The sequence below is a fragment of the Atractosteus spatula genome, chromosome 10, assembly GCF_055471065.1.
Source record: "Atractosteus spatula isolate fAtrSpa1 chromosome 10, fAtrSpa1.hap1, whole genome shotgun sequence".
NCBI classification, from domain to species: domain Eukaryota; kingdom Metazoa; phylum Chordata; class Actinopteri; order Semionotiformes; family Lepisosteidae; genus Atractosteus; species Atractosteus spatula.
In genome coordinates this window covers 17161882-17185739 of record NC_142715.1, presented here as the reverse complement: position 1 = coordinate 17185739, position 23858 = coordinate 17161882, and the positions used below count along the sequence as shown (strand labels likewise).

At 42.7% G+C, this 23858-nt stretch overlaps 4 non-coding genes across 4 annotated transcripts; 2 read left to right on the top strand and 2 right to left on the bottom strand.

Moving 5' to 3' along the window:
- Window positions 1-12694: 12694 nt before the first annotated feature.
- On the top strand, window positions 12695-12776 carry trnal-aag (transfer RNA leucine (anticodon AAG)). Its single transcript has one exon. It is a non-coding gene; the product is annotated as a tRNA-Leu (tRNA).
- A 2764-nt stretch (window positions 12777-15540) lies between these two features.
- Window positions 15541-15622, top strand: trnal-aag (transfer RNA leucine (anticodon AAG)). The gene has a single exon. It is a non-coding gene; the product is annotated as a tRNA-Leu (tRNA).
- Window positions 15623-16627: 1005 nt separating this feature from the next.
- Window positions 16628-16701, bottom strand: trnat-agu (transfer RNA threonine (anticodon AGU)). The gene has a single exon. It is a non-coding gene; the product is annotated as a tRNA-Thr (tRNA).
- A 5613-nt stretch (window positions 16702-22314) lies between these two features.
- On the bottom strand, window positions 22315-22388 carry trnat-agu (transfer RNA threonine (anticodon AGU)). Its single transcript has one exon. It is a non-coding gene; the product is annotated as a tRNA-Thr (tRNA).
- Between the last annotated feature and the right edge of the window lie 1470 nt (window positions 22389-23858).

The following is a 23858-nucleotide window of genomic DNA, read 5'->3' as shown; positions in this document are numbered from 1 at the left end:
AAGAAGGCTCAGCAGCGCCTTTATTTCTTGAGGTGCCTCAAGCGATGGGGGATGCCAATACATGTGTTGGTGAACTTTTACCGCTGCACCATCGAGAGAGTCCTCACCAACGGGATCACCGTGTGGTATGGCAACACCTCTTCGCGAGAAAGAAAGGCACTGCAGAGAATGGTCAATATGGCCCAGAAGATCATCAGCTGCGGTCTCACCGAGATTAAACAGCTCTATGAGGACCGCTGCCGTGGTAGAATTCTGGCCATCACAGAGGACAGTCACCACCCCGGGCATGAGCTCTTCACCCCACTGCCCTCAGGCAAGAGATATAAGAGCATACGGACACTTACCACTAGATTCTTCAATAGCTTCTATCCACAAGCAGTGAGACTGGCGAACACATTTAGCCATCCCCCTCGGACCTCACCTACACCATCACCATCTACCTCTTTATGATTTCTTATCTATTGCACATCTCCAGTCATTGTTTACACGTCTGTATTGTTTACATTCAAACTGTCTACCTGTTTACTTGCACATTGTCTATTGTTTGTTTGTACATTGTCTTGATGCACTGTTTGCACTTTGTCTTGTTTTTTACACTTGTTTTACAATCGAGAGACTTTCTGTAAGTAAGAATTCCATTGTACCAGTACCGGTTACGTATGGCAATAAAGTTCAAGTTCAAGTTCATAAGGAAGGGATATGGATCTTGCAACTTCTTAAAAGTTGTAAAAGTGATTACCATATTGCCAGTGGTTTATATTTAAAACCTAAAGATTTTTAATTGAATCTTTCTTAAACAAAGGACATTTTTCACAGGAACAGCAGCCTAAATCAGTTGATGACTGTAAATATGACAAGCTTGTGATAAATTTTAAAGTGCAAAACAAAGTTGTATTGTTTTGGTTTTGTCTTCAACATCATATTAATAGGCATGTTATTTTTAGAGCAGCTGCCTGCCATTCACCACCAGCCAAGATGCCACGAGGTACATGAAATGACCCAGAAGTACTTAATGATACAGAGAAGAGCATATGGGGGGAAAAAAAAGAAGACAAGAAATATCCATTAACACGTGCATCTAGAAGCCAGAAGACGGGTGATGATCAGCATTTCAAAAGCAGACACCGGAGGTTGAATTCAAGTTTTAACAGTGATTGTCTATGTTTGGCTTCAACACAAATCATATTAATATGCTCACGTTATTAATTTGTACAAAGTCCCCAATATTCATTACAGGCGACGTTCCCAGGAGTACACACGACCCAGCCAGAACGTGGCTAGCTGACGTGCAGTGGACCTCAGGAAAAGAACTCTTGCCCACATGGATGTCTCTGCTCTGAAAACCACTGGATAAAGGTATATGGCGGTCTGTTCTCAGCTGTTGATTTTGTGAAAACTATTGAATATGAAAGATTGAAGTGTCACTATTCAATGAAGTTCAGACATAAGTATTATGTTGAGAAGCTAGATCTGTTCTACTAATAGCTTTAGTACCTTAATATTGTACTGTTTGCTCTGGTTTTCAGACATCAGTCCAAGATCATTGGTGGGTTAATTGATTTCTGGTAAGATTGGCCCCACCTGTGAGTGTGTGTTTACAGTTCTATCTGGCATCCTCAAAAGATGGTTTTGTTTCCTTTTCTTAATTGCTCTTGATTACTAGAGTTTATTTGGCATGATACATCTGTGATAAATGCTTTTTCTTTGTGAATAGTCTTATTTTAATCTACATAATGTCAATGAGTTAGTACATTAAAGAACAAGCAGTAAAAGAAATGACATTTCAGGTTTATTAGCTAAAGTTTTTATAAGTGAACTGAGATTCCTTTACAGTGCAGAGACCCATCTTTAATATGCTGTGTGTGCTCATAATGGACTTGAAATTTGTTTTTGTCACAATGTAAAGGTATAATAAATAGATAATATACTCTATTTATCAAGACTTAACTATTTTAATTCCATACTTCCATTGACTGCTTTGGAATGCATTCCTTACAATTTTCCTAAATAATCATTGTCTCACAGTGTAGACCTGGGTGACATAACAGGGGTCAGGGCTGTGTTCACTGGAGGTTTGTGTAGACTGGCCATTATCTATGTGAGACTGTGGGATCACTAGGGGTTCCCCCCCAACACCTGTAACATTGTCAAGTGGTATAATTACCTACAAAAGCTAAAGTTCCCTCCATTAAGGGGTCACTGTTTATTACATTCTGGCGGAACAAGAGACAAGATAAACCTCTCACTGTCACTGACGGAGCAGTCCGGGACACTCTATGCTAGATTGGACTATTGTCTTTGGAAGATGAGGTCACAGGAGATGAAATAGACCACAGTGGCAGTCCTGCCTAGCTGTTATATCACTGACAGACTCACCCACACATTGAGAAGAGAGCACTGGTTTCTGTGCAGAAAGCAGGACAACTTACTTTAACTGTGAGTTAGACTTTAATTAGGTCTAATGAGTTTTATTGCCCTTGACATCTAACTTACTCCAGCCCCCCTTGTGGAAACAACCCCTAATTACTGTTCATGAGCTCCTGGCCACACTTGTTCCCAGTGGAACCAACCTGGAGCAGCAGAACAGAGGTTTTTGTTTCTTTAAGTTGTCTGCTGTTGTAAAACAAGTCATCCCTTAGGAATAAAAACTCTCCCTCTAGTCTGGTTGCTATCTCCTTTATTTGCCCCATATTCCCAGGGCAAAGCAGCTGAGTGATCAAAAGCTGAACTGCAAGGAGCTGAATTTCACACTGGGTTACAACAGACCCTGGTGGGAGAATGGGCAGGAGAGGGCCGGTTGTGCTCCTGAACTAGACCCCTCCTCTCCTACTCTCGTATTTGCATCAGTCTATAAACTCCAGCCCTATTGCATTTCTTCCAGTTCATTTTTTTAATACAGCTCGTGAATTATGTATACTCTTGTGAAGTATCAAGAAAACACTCATCTTTATTTCACGTACAGTATACAGCAGACTGCTTGATAAAAAAAAATAAATAAAAGCGCTATTCCCGACGGTCTAGCACAGTAACCACAACTCCAATAACTTTAACTAGAGGAAGAAATCCATCTTCTGCTCAAAAGAAAAAAAAAACATTGAAATCATAAATCTCCAACACTGGCTGGAGACTCTGTGTGTCCGTGCTCAGCAGTTATATAGGACAGGACTCAGCGCGCAGCAGTCTCATTGCTCTACGTTCCCCGTGCGGAATGCGCGTCTCCTCCTTCCAGACTCGTAACACCGCTGCATACATCCCTCTTAAATCCCAGAAACACAGAAACTCTGGGGTGTTTCTGTGAGTCAGTACTGGGTTCCTCTGTTCGAGGTTACAAGCAGAAACAAAAAAAGCGCTGAAAGCAGGAAGTTATTTCTGCTCGTAGGCATAAACATGTAAAAATAAATTTTCTGATTCCTAAAACCCTAATAAAATCCATTTAAGTCTCCCTTTCGTTCCCAATGCACATAACTGAATATAAACCAGTCAAGTTCAGGTACTTTTCTGATGTACAGTATCTGAATAGTTCTGGCGCGGCTGTTGTAACAAAGATACTTACGAACTTCTTTTTTCCATACGAACTCTTGCCGTTTTTAAAATGAATATTTTTTTGAATTCGCTAAATCACACGAAACACCAGCATCACTTATCGTAAGCATCTGACCAATTACATTCCTGAATGTTAAACCCATTTAGTATTTATTTTTAACTTGTTTTATTTTTTTTTAAATTACACACCTGTTAACTTAGTCCGGATCGCGGTCACCGAGGACCACTCCTGTCTCCCCAGATGACACTTTTTATTTTTAAGATAAACGCGAGATAAACAACGTTTGTTTGAAACCGCTCCACAAATTTTCTCACATGCACGTATTCTCAAATATCACCACAACAAAACCATAAAGTTTGTTTCCACAGACATGACACTATTATGCAATAAACCAATAAATTAATGAACTAGCAGAATCCCATTAAAAACACACGGCAACCCGGCCAGCACAGCATGTCAATATCATACATTTTTACCAACAAAACCGCAAAAGCAAAAACCAGCAAATATATATATATATCCCATGTTTTTACCTTATTCTGGAGCATGATATATATCCAAAATAACCCAGACTAGTTTATCTCAAGAGCTAGAGACTAGTAAACGTTACTGATTACGTAGTAAATGTTTGAAGAACGAGCGCCAGAAATAAGGCAATTTGATTGGTAAAAACCGCTGTCATTCTTTGTATTTTCAGCCATTCAGAGCCCTTAGGGGGTGAGACTTCCTCTAGAAGCTTCAGGCTGCATTTTTAGCTGTCAATCATTGACTCAGAAGGGATAATCAATCATTTTTTTTATCAGTTTCTTATCAGTGCTCCTATTTTTCACACCAGAAGGCAACTCTGAGGTTTTTTTTCATTGCATAACAGCAGATAAAGGCTCTCTACCAGTGTCTTAAGGTTTTTATAGCAATTGCAATGGTTTTTATTCTTATTATTTTCAATATTTTTATGATTTTTTATTATAGGCGTGAAATTTCATTCCAGGTCCAGTCTTCACAAAACATGATGTAGAAATTTTTCTAAATGATCAATTTGTCCCAAATTTGTATCCAAGCTAGTAGCCACCAGGTTTTCACATCATTCCCAGGTCCTTGACATGCATATAGTTGACAAATCCCAAAAAAAATGTTCGCCAGCTGTTTTTTTTGTTTTTTTTCATATGTTTGTCTGCTGAGTGGACACATTAAGAAATATGAGAAATTTGACTATTCACACTCAAAGCCAAGGGGGTTAGCTTCAATTTAAGACCTGAACCAGGCTCCTGCTATGTTCTGCTGCAGAGACATAACAAATGTTTAAGGGGGAGGAAATTCCAGGCGGACATTGGCTAAATATGTCACTGGTAGTAAAAGGTTAAGTATTCTTGCCATTTTTAGCATATTGTAAGTGGATTTTTTGCAAACATTTTATTTTTTAAATCACATGAAACACAATCAACCCATTGTAACTTCACATTGATAATTCCTGAGCTTTATAACTGTGTATTATTTCTTTTTACCTTGTTTTAATATTTTTTTATTATTTTTGCATTTTACAGAGCTTTTTAATATATTGTGAGCATTTTAGTGTCATTTTAAAATAGGACTATCAATGCTCCTGACTTTTAAACCTGTATTTATTCTGACATTATTCTCTCCACCTGCAGATGAGGGAGGTATTTGATTTTAAATTTGTTGATTTGGGGGGAAAATATACATTCATTTCCTTGTATGTATCACCAGTGGGAAACTTGGCATGTTTGGATGAATTGCAATCTTTACTGCAAGGCCTTCAGACTGATATAGAAATGACTGGAGATTTATCATGACACATTTGATAAATCAGACAAGAACAGCATAACATCTAAAATGGCAGAACCCTCTAAAGTACTGAAAAATTTCCAGCACATTCATAATAAATAACATTTATTTAATTTAAAGCATAAAATTTGCTTTAAAAAGAAAACCACAATTTGTACGATATCATATTTCAATATCGATGTTCAGATGAAGAATTTGAGGATTTGAATATCAATGGAGAGTGCATTGATTTTGGTACAATGTTTGCATCTGAATAATCCTTCCTCCTGGAAAGAAGGAAAAAAAAAGTTTTGAGTCTCAGTCTTCAGGATCCCCCCCAAAAAACGTGCAAATTTGTTTCCGATGTATTTTGGATAAAGATATAACTCTCATAGAAGATACATTTTATCAGTTGAATGCAGTCAATACTTTCGACTTTTTATATGATGATAGGACCTACATTTAGGGCTCAGTACTGATAACACTGCTGCTATTGATGGAGTAGAAATAACTGATGTACTGGCAGTTTTTTTTTTCTGAGGCAAGGAGTCCTAGAACACCTCCTATAAAAATGTTAAGATTCAGAGCAAGAAATATTTTTCCACCTCACCTAATGCTATTGCATTAACGAGGCTGAAGTTGGCTTCTTATTCGCCAGCTGCTGCTTTGCGTTTTTCGTTCCATCTTAATTGCTGCTGCTGTGATGTTATGTCGTCTTTCGCCTGTAGATGGCTCTCTACAGTCATTTTTAAAAATACCTATCCGGATGTATTACTGTACATTTCCTCAGTAAAGGGGAATATGTAAGTAGAGACTGTCCAAATTGCATTTTTGTATGAAACACATTTCAGAAACACAACTCACAATAAAACAAACTGGCATGTTATACCACGAGTAAATAAGACAAAGGCAAAACGTAAATTCACTGGCACTTTCTGCATATTTTCCACGACCTTGCCTTCTGATCATAAAAAGTCTCAAACTCTTGCATTTTGCAAGAAATTTTAATATAGCAGTTTTAAATGGGACATTTAGAACATGGCATATAAGACTATATGGTTAACTGAGGATGAGCAGAGGGTGATCGAACCTACCTCCTGGTTATAAAAATGTCTAAAAATTCTGACACAGATGTGTGAGAGAAAATGGAAAAGACTATCAAAATCCTGAACTTCAGGACATTGTACTGTACTGTTTTTTAAATACGACCCTCTGAACATGGCATGAGAGAATACATTGTCAAATAGTAAATGCAATGTTTGCTATATTGCTAGGGCCCTCCCTCCTGATTTTAAAATCGTCTCATATTTCTGACATCAAGGTGTGAGACACAATATAACAGACTGTCAAAATCCTGAACTTCAGGACATTTTATGATACCATTTTAAAAATATGACCCTCTGAGCATGGCATGTGAGAAAATGGCATGTGAGAATGCATTGGGAAAAGGTGAATGCAATTTCTGCTGAATTGCTATGGGCCTCCCTCCTGATTACAAACTCGTCTCACAATTCTGACACTGAGGTGTGAGACAACATGTAACAGACACTATTAAATTGTGAAGTACAAGAGATTATACTGTTACGTTTTTTTTTAATATTGACCCTCTGGCATGTGAGGACTTGTAGTCAACAAAATAGCACACATTCTGCCAATTTGCTTTGTCCCTCCTTCCGAGTTACCAAAACATCTTAGTATACCGACACTAAGGTAAATGTCTCTAAATCCAGAAGTTAAGTTGTCAAAGTATATCGGAGTCAACCGATACTGATTAGTTTCTGCTGATGCTGAGCCCGCAGCCTTCACCATAAGGTCCAATTCCCCAAGCCTGCTGACCTTATATGTCCATCTCTTCTCGTCAAAATTTGTATTTTCACAGGGTACCCTTCAGAAATTGCAGTATAGAATGAAAAAAACTCCAATAGATATCAGCCACTGTTGGCGATTTTCCTTTAAGATAGATAATACTTTATTAATCCCGTAGGGAAATTGACAAATGATTCTCCAGAAATTTTACGGAGTGTATCACTTTCACTGAGACCAAGAAGTGTTAAGCTGTACATGAGTCTTTGTGGCTCGGTTGTTAACCGAAAGGGTGGTGGTTTGAGACCTCCCAGGGACGCTATGAGCCTTTTAATGAACACACCCTCTTCACTTCATTTCTCCATGGCCGGTCTTGTACCGCAATCAAATACAGAGCCCGTAGGGGGCAGTAAGCCCGCATATATAGCTCAATGTGTATATAATGAAGAAGCGGAGGTTAGTTTCTCATCTGCATGTTGCAGAGCCTTATGCAACTCGTACCAACAGTTGGGGTTTGATCCCTACACGGCTATTAGTTGAAAGACCATTGTAAATGACGTGTAACAGATTTATCCAGCTGGCTTTTATGTTTCATACTAAATTGCTATCTTGAAACCAAAATAATTAGAAATATGGAACACAACTGTTGTTCCCCATGAAGGAAAGCTGTTTTACACTGACGTCACTCCTTTTTATTTCATCCAGATTTTAAAAACAACTCCGCCCTATCAAAGGAAAATGTTACACAAAAGTTGGAAAGCACAATCTGAATCCATCTGTATATTTGATTTACGCAATCCGTTCAAGGCTGCCTATGTTAATCGTAAGTGTATAGATGAAACATTTAATATATTGTTCAGTTTAAATCAAAATGCTTTACTACTACAAGAGAGAAGTATAGTATGGAGGATGCGACAAATGTGTGATTTCTTGGAAGAAAACTACTTTTCTTTGCATTCGAAATTAATCGAAACAATTGACACACAAACCCATTGTCTTTTTTAAAGAGATTATATCTTTAAACAGACAAATGTATAAAATGTGTTTTTTTACCTAGAGATTTTGGACAGGGGCGATGTATTACTAGTAGAGGCTGCTGACTAACACTGTACTGTCTGGAGATCAGCTCCATTTGCAATAAAAAAAAACGTTCGTAACAAAGCTGGAGAGCAGCTGAACTTGTGCTCAGTAGTCAGTATGGTGCTGAGGGTTCAATACTGGCATTGCTGTATTAGCACGAGCTGCACAGGCTCTGAATCAGACCATTTCAATTAGTCTGAGTAGTGCAGGACAAGTTAATGTAGAATTATTGCTTTGTCTGTCTCTTGTTTGTATATAAATGAATGTCTCTGATAACTTAATGTTAGTTTTTAATTTAGTTTTACGATGTAGGTCATGCGTTGATATATGACATGTCTCATTCCTGATTCAGCTCATGCTCCATAGGAGAGAAGAGATTCCTCCTGTTTCCCGTACAACCATATCAGAACAGAAGCCCATGTCACCCAGCTCTGATTCAAGATCGAGTTGCATCTTCAACATTTTGTTTTTGATTCTGATCATAAATTTCTTTAGTTATGATCAATATTGAACTTTTTCTAAATAAAACAAAAATAATCAAACATGCAGGCAGATTTTTGAAAAGTATTAGGAGTTGACAGGGCGCTCCTTCGGAATAGTCGTCAGAAAATGTGAGAAAAGGAAAGTTACGTAAGTTCTCACACACAGCATTAAAGATTGGAATCTGATCATAAAAAAACTAGCTGTCTCCCCGTCGGTAATCAAACCCCGGTTTCCCACGTGACAGGCAGGGACACAAACAACTTTACTAACTAGGAGCGCTTGCTAGCTATTAGGAGGCATTTACTCTTAAATATGTTACTGTTTTGGGATTTGACTTTAATTTTCCCAATACCAGCTTTATACAAAAGTAAAGGCACACGGCACATGTGTGCCACATCACGTCCGAGTTTAGTGACAACTACCTCAAAGATTGTAAGCTGGGTAGTTTCAGATCAGATCACTTTTTTTTTATCAAAGGTTCAAGCAAACCCGAATACTTTTGCAAGAGACATTTCAGAATCCCAGTCAAATCCAGTACGACTGAACTATAGCACAGATCTGCAGTCCACCATTAGAATACTGTGGGTGTGTTGTATAAGCCACACGGCCAAAATAGTTCTAAAAGAGGAGATGCATCCTAGTTTAGGAATGTGGTATAAAGTGAAATGGTCTGGGAAGAGTCCTACGTTTGAACAGTTCAAAATAGACGTAAAGGGGTATTTACGGACTCTTTCGAAATGTAAGAACAAGCTGTGCGGACCTTATCTTTATTTACCTTGTGTAATCGTTTTTCATAAAGTGTAATTGTATTATAGCATGTGCCCCTGATGATTTTCTTGATACGTTATATGTGCTCTTGTTTGTATTGTATGTAGTTTTGTTGTTCAAATAAAAGGTAAAAGACACAACTTTCCGGATGCGGCTGCTGTAAAGATAAAATGACATCAAGGGTGCTGTACGCAGAGGTCTGAAACCTGCTCCACAGAAGATCTTTATCCAGAGGTGCTAAAGAAGTCGAGATCTCGCCATGAGAGGGAAAGCATCTCAGAAAAAGCAGGTGCAGTCGGTTCCACAGGTCATAACGCCACTAAGTCGGGCGACAAGAGCAAAACCCACCCGACCTCCTCCAAGCAAGTAACGAGACAAAGAGATAGTGCACAGCGGGTAGCGTAGCCAAGCGTTCTAAGGCGCTGGTTTAAGGCTCCAGTCTCTCCAGGGGCGTGGGTGCGAATCCCACCGCTGCCAGGTGCTTCTGTCGCCACCTCCTTTCAGCTGACTTCAGACAAAAGGGAGGGAACTGCTTTTTGGCAGTCTCTCGAGAAACTAAGCAAAGTGTTTAAAGATACTTTCTCAGCTTGACATCAAGGCACAAAACAAAAACCTTCTTGCGTCCTCTCAACCCAAAAGCGCTTTGCCACTTTTTGCGTTATGCAGGGGATGACGTCTGCCCAGATCACTTTTGTGTCAATGCAAATCGTAGTGTGCCCTCCGTTTTAATGTTGGCTGTGCTTGCGTGCCGCTTCTGTCTGTGAAACTTGAATGTTCTGCTTCTTCACACCGAATCGTTGGCGGGGGTTGAGCTTGTTAAATCTTTGCGCATAGCTCTCCTTTGGAAGTACTTTGTCCAAGTTCAAAAGCGATCGTGGGATTTACTTCATGCGTTCAAGAAGCATGCCTCGCACGACAGATTTAAATGGGGAATGGAGCCTGCTTCTTGCTGTTTTTCCTGTGGTTGCAGTTACAAAGTTGATCGTGCTTTCACATTCTGTTAACAGTATTCACTGGCTGAGCTTTATCAGTTGGCTCGTAAAGGAATCTCTGCTTCGGTTCCAGAAAAGTCATCTGTAGTGTGTTTTTTTCCGTGCCCATGGCAGTCTTTTAAAGCTGGTAGTAATGGCGGCGAAGTTAATTTTTTATCCTCTTTAAAAGAATAAGGACGGGCTGGGGCGAGCTCCATTTGCCACTCTTTCAGCTAACCGCCGAACTCGCGAACTGATTACACTGCAGAGCCACAGGCGCCTCGCTTTTGTCCATTCTCTGGGTTAGGGTGAAAAAAAAACACTGCTGGTATTAGCTGGCCTGCTGGGAGTACCTCTTCTTCACTGATAAGCAAGATTTGTGTTTCATCTTTCGCAAGCTGTATAGATTTCTTTCAAAACAAGTTGTTCCAGAAAGGAAACGAACACTTGCATTCACCTGAATTAAAAGGCATGGGATTTGCCCGTAAGGATAAATTCTGTACAGTAAGACAGGAAGAAAGGCACCGCTGGGAATCAGACCCAGGATCTCCTGTTTACTAGACAGGCGCTTTAGCCAACTAAGCCACGGCGCCGGCAAAGTGCTGTCCTTTCACAGCCACTTGGACACGTCTCAACTGCTCTGAGACATCTGTGTTCGGTGTGCACCAAGCCTGCTCGCCTTGCAAGTTGCCTCATTTACATGCGATAGCTCCACCACTAAGAGAAAGGATGAGAAATGGCTTTTATCTGGCACTTTTCATGTCAGAGGATCTCAATCTGCTTTCCGTGTACAAGAGGATGTCCAACTCATGTAGCTAAAGACGTAGACGACAGTGCTCCACTGAAATCTTGATCTCACAACCCTCGGCATGACTCCGCTGTGTTCTGCTTTAGACAAAGGGGGGAAAAGACTTCTTTCATCACACGTTTTGCACTGTTTACGGTGTTTGCAGTGCTCTTTCTTAAATGAAAACCAGGAATCGGCACCATATGAGGTGAGACTAGATAATATTGGAACAAGTAGCCTCGCCATTCCACGCGTGACGTGAGCAAAGTGTAATTCCTGTCTTTATAGTGTGCTTGTTAGAGACTTAGCTGGCACCCAGAGCGCTTTAAATCAGCAGCCCAAGACAAGAGAGCTTCCTTCGTCTATGTTTTTTGCGTGAAGGGGGGAAACCATGCGTGTGCTGCAAACGATCTTAGTATCGAAGTGCCGTCCCACATAACGGATCCGAACAATCTGCTTTACAGAGGAGCACTGCCGGAGCTTATCGTTGGCAAACTGAAGACCAGGCCGACCTCTTCTGTGACTCTTGAACACTGAATCTCAAGGTTGTGAATTCAAGCTCCACGCTGGCGGGAAATTCCATAGGTAATGATCACATTTTCTTGCATGCTAATCAAAAGAAATATTAAGAAACTTTTCCCGATACCAGTTTTTTACAAAAGTAAAGGCACACGGCACATGTGTGCCACATCACGTCCGAGTTTAGTGACAACTACCTCAGAGATTGTAAGCTGGGTAGTTTCAGATCAGATCACTTTTTTTATCAAAGGTTCAAGCAAACCCGAATACTTTTGCAAGAGACATTTCAGAATCCCAGTCAAATCCAGTACGATTGCTGGATCCTTCGAATTCGACTGAACTATAGCACAGATCTGCAGTCCACCATTAGAATACTGTGGGTGCGTTGTATAAGCCACACGGCCAAAATAGTTCTAAAACAGGAGATGCATCCTCGTTTAGGAATGTGGTATAAAGTGAAATGGTCTGGGAAGAGTCCTACGTTTGAACAGTTCAAAATAGACATAAAGGGGTATTTACGGACTCTTTCGAAATGTAAGAACAAGCTGTGCGGACCTTATCTTTATTTACCTTGTGTAATCGTTTTTCATAAAGTGTAATTGTATTATAGCATGTGCCCCTGACGATGTTCTTGATACGTTATATGTGCTCTTGTTTGTATTGTATGTAGTTTTGTTGTTCAAATAAAAGGTAAAAGACACAACTTTCCGGATGCGGCTGCTGTAAAGATAAAATGACATCAAGGGTGCTGTACGCAGAGGTCTGAAACCTGCTCCACAGAAGATCTTTATCCAGAGGTGTTAAAGAAGTCGAGATCTCGCCATGAGAGGGGAAGCATCTCAGAAAAAGCAGGTGCAGTCGGTTCCACGGTCATAACGCCACTAAGTCGGGCGACAAGAGCAAAACCCACCCGACCTCCTCCGAGCAAGTAACGAGACAAAGAGACAGCACACAGCGGGTAGCGTGGCCGAGCGGTCTAAGGCGCTGGATTAAGGCTCCAGTCTCTCCGGGGGCGTGGGTTCGAATCCCACCGCTGCCAGGTGCTTCTGTCGCCACCTCCTTTCAGCTGACTTCAGACGAAAGGGAGGGAACTGCTTTTTGGCAGTCTCTCGAGAAACTAAGCAAAGTGTTTAAAGATACTTTCTCAGCTTGACATCAAGGCACAAAACAAAAACCTTCTTGCGTCCTCTCAACCCAAAAGCGCTTTGCCACTTTTTGCGTTATGCAGGGAACGACGTCTGCCCAGATCACTTTTGTGTCAATGCAAATCGTAGTGTGCCCTCCGTTTTAATGTTGGCTGTGCTGGCGTGCCGCTTCTGTCTGTGAAACTTGAATGTTCTGCTTCTTCACACCGAATCGTTGGCGGGGGTTGAGCTTGTTAAATCTTTGCGCATAGCGCTCCTTTGGAAGTACTTTGTCCAAGTTCAAAAGCGATCGTGGGATTTACTTCATGTGTTCAAGAAGCATGCCTCGCACGACAGATTTAAATGGGGAATGGAGCCTGCTTCTTGCTGTTTTTCCCGTGGTTGCAGTTACAAAGTTGACCGTGCTTTCACATTCTGTTAACAGTATTCACTGGCTGAGCTTTATCAGTTGGTTCGTAAAGGAATCTCTGCTTCGGTTCCAGAAAAGTCATCTGTAGTGTGTTTTTGTCCGTGCCCATGGCAGTCTTTTAAAGCTGGTAGTAATGGCGGCGAAGTTAATTTTTTATCCTCTTTAAAAGAATAAGGACGGGCTGGGGCGAGCTCCATTTGCCACTCTTTCAGCTAACCGCCGAACTCGCGAACTGATTACACTGCAGAGCCACAGGCGCCTCGCTTTTGTCCATTCTCTGGGTTAGGGTGAAAAAAAAACACTGCTGGTATTAGCTGGCCTGCTGGGAGTACCTCTTCTTCACTGATAAGCAAGATTTGTGTTTCATCTTTCGCAAGCTGTATAGATTTCTTTCAAAACAAGTTGTTCCAGAAAGGAAACGAACACTTGCATTCACCTGAATTAAAAGGCATGGGATTTGCCCGTAAGGATAAATTCTGTACAGTAAGACAGGAAGAAAGGCACCGCTGGGAATCGGACCCAGGATCTCCTGTTTACTAGACAGGCGCTTTAGCCAACTAAGCCACAGCGCCGGCAAAGGGCCGTCCTTTGACAGCCACTTGGACACGTCTCAACTGCTCTGAGACATCTGCCTTCGGTGTGCACCGAGCCTGCTCGCCTTGCAAGTTGCCTCATTTACATGCGATAGCTCCACCACTAAGAGAAAGGATGAGAAATGGCTTTTATCTGGCACTTTTCATGTCAGAGGATCTCCATCTGCTTTCCGTGTACAAGAGGATGTCCAACTCATGTAGCTAAAGACGTAGACGACAGTGCTCCACTGAAATCTTGATCTCACAACCCTCGGCATGACTCCGCTGTGTTCTGCATTAGACAAAGGGGGGAAAAGACTTCTTTCATCACACGTTTTGCACTGTTTACGGTGTTTGCAGTGCTCTTTCTTAAATGAAAACCAGGAATCGGCACCATATGAGGTGAGACTAGATAATATTGGAACAAGTAGCCTCGCCATTCCATGCGTGACGTGAGCAAAGTGTAATTCCTGTCTTTATAGTGTGCTTGTTAGAGACTTAGCTGGCACCCAGAGCGCTTTAGATCCGGGAGTCAGCAGCCCAAGACAAGAGAGCTTCCTTCGTCTATGTTTTTTGCGTGAAGGGGGGAAACCATGCGTGTGCTGCAAACGATCTTAGTATCGAAGTGCCGTCCCACATAACGGATCCGAACAATCTGCTTTACAGAGGAGCACTGCCGGAGCTTATCGTTGGCAAACTGAAGACCAGGCCGACCTCTTCTGTGACTCTTGAACACTGAATCTCAAGGTTGTGAATTCAAGCTCCACGCTGGCGGGAAATTCCATAGGTAATGATCACATTTTCTTGCATGCTAATCAAAAGAAATATTAAGAAACTTTTCCCGATACCAGTTTTTTACAAAAGTAAAGGCACACGGCACATGTGTGCCACATCACGTCCGAGTTTAGTGACAACTACCTCAGAGATTGTAAGCTGGGTAGTTTCAGATCAGATCACTTTTTTATCAAAGGTTCAAGCAAACCTGAATACTTTTGCAAGAGACATTTCAGAATCCCAGTCAAATCCAGTACGATTGCTGGATCCTTCGAATTCGACTGAACTATAGCACAGATCTGCAGTCCACCATTAGAATACTGTGGGTGCGTTGTATAAGCCACACGGCCAAAATAGTTCTAAAACAGGAGATGCATCCTCGTTTAGGAATGTGGTATAAAGTGAAATGGTCTGGGAAGAGTCCTACGTTTGAACAGTTCAAAATAGACATAAAGGGGTATTTACGGACTCTTTCGAAATGTAAGAACAAGCTGTGCGGACCTTATCTTTATTTACCTTGTGTAATCGTTTTTCATAAAGTGTAATTGTATTATAGCATGTGCCCCTGACGAAGTTCTTGATACGTTATATGTGCTCTTGTTTGTATTGTATGTAGTTTTGTTGTTCAAATAAAAGGTAAAAGACACAACTTTCCGGATGCGGCTGCTGTAAAGATAAAATGACATCAAGGGTGCTGTACGCAGAGGTCTGAAACCTGCTCCACAGAAGATCTTTATCCAGAGGTGTTAAAGAAGTCGAGATCTCGCCATGAGAGGGGAAGCATCTCAGAAAAAGCAGGTGCAGTCGGTTCCACGGTCATAACGCCACTAAGTCGGGCGACAAGAGCAAAACCCACCCGACCTCCTCCGAGCAAGTAACGAGACAAAGAGACAGCACACAGCGGGTAGCGTGGCCGAGCGGTCTAAGGCGCTGGATTAAGGCTCCAGTCTCTCCGGGGGCGTGGGTTCGAATCCCACCGCTGCCAGGTGCTTCTGTCGCCACCTCCTTTCAGCTGACTTCAGACGAAAGGGAGGGAACTGCTTTTTGGCAGTCTCTCGAGAAACTAAGCAAAGTGTTTAAAGATACTTTCTCAGCTTGACATCAAGGCACAAAACAAAAACCTTCTTGCGTCCTCTCAACCCAAAAGCGCTTTGCCACTTTTTGCGTTATGCAGGGAACGACGTCTGCCCAGATCACTTTTGTGTCAATGCAAATCGTAGTGTGCCCTCCGTTTTAATGTTGGCTGTGCTGGCGTGCCGCTTCTGTCTGTGAAACTTGAATGTTCTGCTTCTTCACACCGAATCGTTGGCGGGGGTTGAGCTTGTTAAATCTTTGCGCATAGCGCTCCTTTGGAAGTACTTTGTCCAAGTTCAAAAGCGATCGTGGGATTTACTTCATGCGTTCAAGAAGCATGCCTCGCACGACAGATTTAATTGGGGAATGGAGCCTGCTTCTTGCTGTTTTTCCCGTGGTTGCAGTTACAAAGTTGACCGTGCTTTCACATTCTGTTAACAGTATTCACTGGCTGAGCTTTATCAGTTGGTTCGTAAAGGAATCTCTGCTTCGGTTCCAGAAAAGTCATCTGTAGTGTGTTTTTTTCCGTGCCCATGGCAGTCTTTTAAAGCTGGTAGTAATGGCGGCGAAGTTAATTTTTTATCCTCTTTAAAAGAATAAGGACGGGCTGGGGCGAGCTCCATTTGCCACTCTTTCAGCTAACCGCCGAACTCGCGAACTGATTACACTGCAGAGCCACAGGCGCCTCGCTTTTGTCCATTCTCTGGGTTAGGGTGAAAAAAAAACACTGCTGGTATTAGCTGGCCTGCTGGGAGTACCTCTTCTTCACTGATAAGCAAGATTTGTGTTTCATCTTTCGCAAGCTGTATAGATTTCTTTCAAAACAAGTTGTTCCAGAAAGGAAACGAACACTTGCATTCACCTGAATTAAAAGGCATGGGATTTGCCCGTAAGGATAAATGCTGTACAGTAAGACAGGCACCGCTGGGAATCGGACCCAGGATCTCCTGTTTACTAGACAGGCGCTTTAGCCAACTAAGCCACGGCGCCGGCAAAGTGCTGTCCTTTGACAGCCACTTGGACACGTCTCAACTGCTCTGAGACAACTGCGTTCGGTGTGCACCGAGCCTGTTCGCCTTGCAAGTTTCCTCATTTACATGCGATAGCTCCACCACTAAGAGAAAGGATGAGAAATGGCTTTTATCTGGCACTTTTCATGTCAGAGGATCCCAATCTGCTTTCCGTGTACAAGTGGATGTCCAACTCATGTAGCTAAAGACGTAGACGACAGTGCTCCACTGAAATCTTGATCTCACAACCCTCGGCATGACTCCGCTGTGTTCTGCTTTAGACAAAGGGGGGAAAAGACTTCTTTCATCACACGTTTTGCACTGTTTACGGTGTTTGCAGTGCTCTTTCTTAAATGAAAACCAGGAATCAGCACCATATGAGGTGAGACTAGATAATATTGGAACAAGTAGCCTCGCCATTCCATGCGTGACGTGAGCAAAGTGTAATTCCTGTCTTTATAGTGTGCTTGTTAGAGACTTAGCTGGCACCCAGAGCGCTTTAGATCCGGGAGTCAGCAGCCCAAGACAAGAGAGCTTCCTTCGTCTATGTTTTTTGCGTGAAGGGGGGAAACCATGTGTGTGCTGCAAACGATCTTAGTATCGAAGTGCCGTCCCACATAACGGATCCGAACAATCTGCTTTACAGAGGAGCTCTGCCGGAGCTTATCGTTGGCAAACTGAAGACCAGGCCGACCTCTTCTGTGACTCTTGAACACTGAATCTCAAGGTTGTGAATTCAAGCTCCACGCTGGCGGGAAATTCCATAGGTAATGATCACATTTTCTTGCATGCTAATCAAAAGAAATATTAAGAAACTTTTCCCGATACCAGTTTTTTACAAAAGTAAAGGCACACGGCACATGTGTGCCACATCACGTCCGAGTTTAGTGACAACTACCTCAGAGATTGTAAGCTGGGTAGTTTCAGATCAGATCACTTTTTTTTATCAAAGGTTCAAGCAAACCCGAATACTTTTGTAAGAGACATTTCAGAATCCCAGTCAAATCCAGTACGATTGCTGGATCCTTCGAATTCGACTGAACTATAGCACAGATCTGCAGTCCACCATTAGAATACTGTGGTTGCGTTGTATAAGCCACACGGCCAAAATAGTTCTAAAACAGGAGATGCTTCCTCCTTTAGGAATGTGATATAAAGTGAAATGGTCTGGGAAGAGTCCTACGTTTGAACAGTTCAAAATAGACATAAAGGGGTATTTACGGACTCTTTCGAAATGTAAGAACAAGCTGTGCGGACCTTATCTTTATTTACCTTGTGTAATCGTTTTTCATAAAGTGTAATTGTATTATAGCATGTGCCCCTGACGATGTTCCTGATACGTTATATGTGCTCATGTTTGTATTGTATGTAGTTTTGTTGTTCAAATAAAACGTAAAAGACACAACTTTCCGGATGCGGCTGCTGTAAAGATAAAATGACATCAAGGGTGCTGTACGCAGAGGTCTGAAACCTGCTCCACAGAAGATCTTTATCCAGAGGTGTTAAAGAAGTCGAGATCTCGCCATGAGAGGGGAAGCATCTCAGAAAAAGCAGGTGCAGTCGGTTCCACGGTCATAACGCCACTAAGTCGGGCGACAAGAGCAAAACCCACCCGACCTCCTCCAAGCAAGTAACGAGACAAAGAGACAGCGCACAGCGGGTTGTGTGGTCGAGTGGTCTAAGGCGCTGGATTAAGGCTCCAGTTTCTCCGGGGGCGTGGGTTCGAATCCCACCGCTGCCAGGTGCTTCTGTCGCCACCTCCTTTCAGCTGACTTCAGACGAAAGGGAGGGAACTGCTTTTTGGCAGTCTCTCGAGAAACTAAGCAAAGTGTTTAAAGATACTTTCTCAGCTTGACATCAAGGCACAAAACAAAAACCTTCTTGCGTCCTCTCAACCCAAAAGCGCCTTGCCACTTTTTGCGTTATGCAGGGAACGACGTCTGCCCAGATCACTTTTGTGTCAATGCAAATCGTAGTGTGCCCTCCGTTTTAATGTTGGCTGTGCTGGCGTGCCGCTTCTGTCTGTGAAACTTGAATGTTCTGCTTCTTCACACCGAATCGTTGGCGGGGGTTGAGCTTGTTAAATCTTTGCGCATAGCGCTCCTTTGGAAGTACTTTGTCCAAGTTCAAAAGCGATCGTGGGATTTACTTCATGCGTTCAAGAAGCATGCCTCGCACGACAGATTTAAATGGGGAATGGAGCCTGCTTCTTGCTGTTTTTCCCGTGGTTGCAGTTACAAAGTTGATCGTGCTTTCACATTCTGTTAACAGTATTCACTGGCTGAGCTTTATCAGTTGGTTCGTAAAGGAATCTCTGCTTCGGTTCCAGAAAAGTCATCTGTAGTGTGTTTTTTTCCGTGCCCATGGCAGTCTTTTAAAGCTGGTAGTAATGGCGGCGAAGTTAATTTTTTATCCTCTTTAAAAGAATAAGGACGGGCTGGGGCGAGCTCCATTTGCCACTCTTTCAGCTAACCGCCGAACTCGCGAACTGATTACACTGCAGAGCCACAGGCGCCTCGCTTTTCTCCATTCTCTGGGTTAGGGTGAAAAAAAAACACTGCTGGTATTAGCTGGCCTGCTGGGAGTACCTCTTCTTCACTGATAAGCAAGATTTGTGTTTCATCTTTCGCAAGCTGTATAGATTTCTTTCAAAACAAGTTGTTCCAGAAAGGAAACGAACACTTGAATTCACCTGAATTAAAAGGGATGGGATTTGCCCGTAAGGATAAATTCTGTACAGTAAGACAGGAAGAAAGGCACCGCTGGGAATCGGATCCAGGATCTCCTGTTTACTAGACAGGCGCTTTAGCCAACTAAGCCACGGCGCCAGCAAAGGGCGGTCCTTTGACAGCCACTTGGACACGTCTCAACTGCTCTGAGACATCTGCGTTCGGTGTGCACCGAGCCTGTTCGCCTTGCAAGTTGCCTCATTTACATGCGATAGCTCCACCACTAAGAGAAAGGATGAGAAATGGCTTTTATCTGGCACTTTTCATGTCAGAGGATCTCAATCTGCTTTCCGTGTACAAGAGGATGTCCAACTCATGTAGCTAAAGACGTAGACGACAGTGCTCCACTGAAATCTTGATCTCACAACCCTCGGCATGACTCCGCTGTGTTCTGCTTTAGACAAAGGGGGGAAAAGACTTCTTTCATCACACGTTTTGCACTGTTTACGGTGTTTGCAGTGCTCTTTCTTAAATGAAAACCAGGAATCGGCACCATATGAGGTGAGACTAGATAATATTGGAACAAGTAGCCTCGCCATTCCACGCGTGACGTGAGCAAAGTGTAATTCCTGTCTTTATAGTGTGCTTGTTAGAGACTTAGCTGGCACCCAGAGCGCTTTAATTCCGGTAGTCAGCAGCCCAAGACAAGAGAGCTTCCTTCGTCTATGTTTTTTGCGTGAAGGGGGGAAACCATGCGTGTGCTGCAAACGATCTTAGTATCGAAGTGCCGTCCCACATAACGGATCCGAACAATCTGCTTTACAGAGGAGCACTGCCGGAGCTTATCGTTGGCAAACTGAAGACCAGGCCGACCTCTTCTGTGACTCTTGAACACTGAATCTCAAGGTTGTGAATTCAAGCTCCACGCTGGCGGGAAATTCCATAGGTAATGATCACATTTTCTTGCATGCTAATCAAAAGAAATATTAAGAAACTTTTCCCGATACCAGTTTTTTACAAAAGTAAAGGCACACGGCACATGTGTGCCACATCACGTCCGAGTTTAGTGACAACTACCTCAGAGATTGTAAGCTGGGTAGTTTCAGATCAGATCACTTTTTTTATCAAAGGTTCAAGCAAACCCGAATACTTTTGCAAGAGACATTTCAGAATCCCAGTCAAATCCAGTACGATTGCTGGATCCTTCGAATTCGACTGAACTATAGCACAGATCTGCAGTCCACCATTAGAATACTGTGGGTGCGTTGTATAAGCCACACGGCCAAAATAGTTCTAAAACAGGAGATGCATCCTCGTTTAGGAATGTGGTATAAAGTGAAATGGTCTGGGAAGAGTCCTACGTTTGAACAGTTCAAAATAGACATAAAGGGGTATTTACGGACTCTTTCGAAATGTAAGAACAAGCTGTGCGGACCTTATCTTTATTTACCTTGTGTAATCGTTTTTCATAAAGTGTAATTGTATTATAGCATGTGCCCCTGACGAAGTTCTTGATACGTTATATGTGCTCTTGTTTGTATTGTATGTAGTTTTGTTGTTCAAATAAAAGGTAAAAGACACAACTTTCCGGATGCGGCTGCTGTAAAGATAAAATGACATCAAGGGTGCTGTACGCAGAGGTCTGAAACCTGCTCCACAGAAGATCTTTATCCAGAGGTGTTAAAGAAGTCGAGATCTCGCCATGAGAGGGGAAGCATCTCAGAAAAAGCAGGTGCAGTCTGTTCCACGGTCATAACGCCACTAAGTCGGGCGACAAGAGCAAAACCCACCCGACCTCCTCCGAGCAAGTAACGAGACAAAGAGACAGCGCACAGCGGGTAGCGTTTCCGAGCGGTCTAAGGCGCTGGATTAAGGCTCCAGTCTCTCCGGGGGCGTGGGTTCGAATCCCACCGCTGCCAGGTGCTTCTGTCGCCACCTCCTTTCAGCTGACTTCAGACGAAAGGGAGGGAACTGCTTTTTGGCAGTCTCTCGAGAAACTAAGCAAAGTGTTTAAAGATACTTTCTCAGCTTGACATCAAGGCACAAAACAAAAACCTTCTTGCGTCCTCTCAACCCAAAAGCGCCTTGCCACTTTTTGCGTTATGCAGGGAACGACGTCTGCCCAGATCACTTTTGTGTCAATGCAAATCGTAGTGTGCCCTCCGTTTTAATGTTGGCTGTGCTGGCGTGCCGCTTCTGTCTGTGAAACTTGAATGTTCTGCTTCTTCACACCGAATCGTTGGCGGGGGTTGAGCTTGTTAAATCTTTGCGCATAGCGCTCCTTTGGAAGTACTTTGTCCAAGTTCAAAAGCGATCGTGGGATTTACTTCATGCGTTCAAGAAGCATGCCTCGCACGACAGATTTAAATGGGGAATGGAGCCTGCTTCTTGCTGTTTTTCCCGTGGTTGCAGTTACAAAGTTGATCGTGCTTTCACATTCTGTTAACAGTATTCACTGGCTGAGCTTTATCAGTTGGTTCGTAAAGGAATCTCTGCTTCGGTTCCAGAAAAGTCATCTGTAGTGTGTTTTTTTCCGTGCCCATGGCAGTCTTTTAAAGCTGGTAGTAATGGCGGCGAAGTTAATTTTTTATCCTCTTTAAAAGAATAAGGACGGGCTGGGGCGAGCTCCATTTGCCACTCTTTCAGCTAACCGCCGAACTCGCGAACTGATTACACTGCAGAGCCACAGGCGCCTCGCTTTTGTCCATTCTCTGGGTTAGGGTGAAAAAAAAACACTGCTGGTATTAGCTGGCCTGCTGGGAGTACCTCTTCTTCACTGATAAGCAAGATTTGTGTTTCATCTTTCGCAAGCTGTATAGATTTCTTTCAAAACAAGTTGTTCCAGAAAGGAAACGAACACTTGCATTCACCTGAATTAAAAGGCATGGGATTTGCCCGTAAGGATAAATGCTGTACAGTAAGACAGGCACCGCTGGGAATCGGACCCAGGATCTCCTGTTTACTAGACAGGCGCTTTAGCCAACTAAGCCACGGCGCCGGCAAAGTGCTGTCCTTTGACCGCCACTTGGACACGTCTCAACTGCTCTGAGACATCTGCGTTCGGTGTGCACCGAGCCTGCTCGCCTTGCAAGTTGCCTCATTTACATGCGATAGCTCCACCACTAAGAGAAAGGATGAGAAATGGCTTTTATCTGGCACTTTTCATGTCAGAGGATCTCAATCTGCTTTCCGTGTACAAGAGGATGTCCAACTCATGTAGCTAAAGACGTAGACGACAGTGCTCCACTGAAATCTTGATCTCACAACCCTCGGCATGACTCCGCTGTGTTCTGCTTTAGACAAAGGGGGGAAAAGACTTCTTTCATCACACGTTTTGCACTCTTTACGGTGTTTGCAGTGCTCTTTCTTAAATGAAAACCAGGAATCGGCACCATATGAGGTGAGACTAGATAATATTGGAACAAGTAGCCTCGCCATTCCATGCGTGACGTGAGCAAAGTGTAATTCCTGTCTTTATAGTGTGCTTGTTAGAGACTTAGCTGGCACCCAGAGTGCTTTAAATCCGGTAGTCAGCAGCCCAAGACAAGAGAGCTTCCTTCGTCTATGTTTTTTGCGTGAAGGGGGGAAACCATGCGTGTGCTGCAAACGATCTTAGTATCGAAGTGCCGTCCCACATAACGGATCCGAACAATTTGCTTTACAGAGGAGCACTGCCGGAGCTTATCGTTGGCAAACTGAAGACCAGGCCGACCTCTTCTGTGACTCTTGAACACTGAATCTCAAGGTTGTGAATTCAAGCTCCACGCTGGCGGGAAATTCCATAGGTAATGATGACATTTTCTTGCATGCTAATCAAAAGAAATATTAAGAAACTTTTCCCGATACCAGTTTTTTACAAAAGTAAAGGCACACGGCACATGTGTGCCACATCACGTCCGAGTTTAGTGACAACTACCTCAGAGATTGTAAGCTGGGTAGTTTCAGATCAGGTCACTTTTTTATATCAAAGGTTCAAGCAAACCCGAATACTTTTGTAAGAGACATTTCAGAATCCCAGTCAAATCCAGTACGATTGCTGGATCCTTCGAATTCGACTGAACTATAGCACAGATCTGCAGTCCACCATTAGAATACTGTGGGTGCGTTGTATAAGCCACACGGCCAAAATAGTTCTAAAACAGGAGATGCATCCTCGTTTAGGAATGTGGTATAAAGTGAAATGGTCTGGGAAGAGTCCTACGTTTGAACAGTTCAAAATAGACATAAAGGGGTATTTACGGACTCTTTCGCAATGTAAGAACAAGCTGTGCGGACCTTATCTTTATTTACCTTGTGTAATCGTTTTTCATAAAGTGTAATTGTATTATAGCATGTGCCCCTGACGATGTTCTTGATACGTTATATGTGCTCTTGTTTGTATTGTATGTAGTTTTGTTGTTCAAATAAAAGGTAAAAGACACAACTTTCCGGATGCGGCTGCTGTAAAGATAAAATGACATCAAGGGTG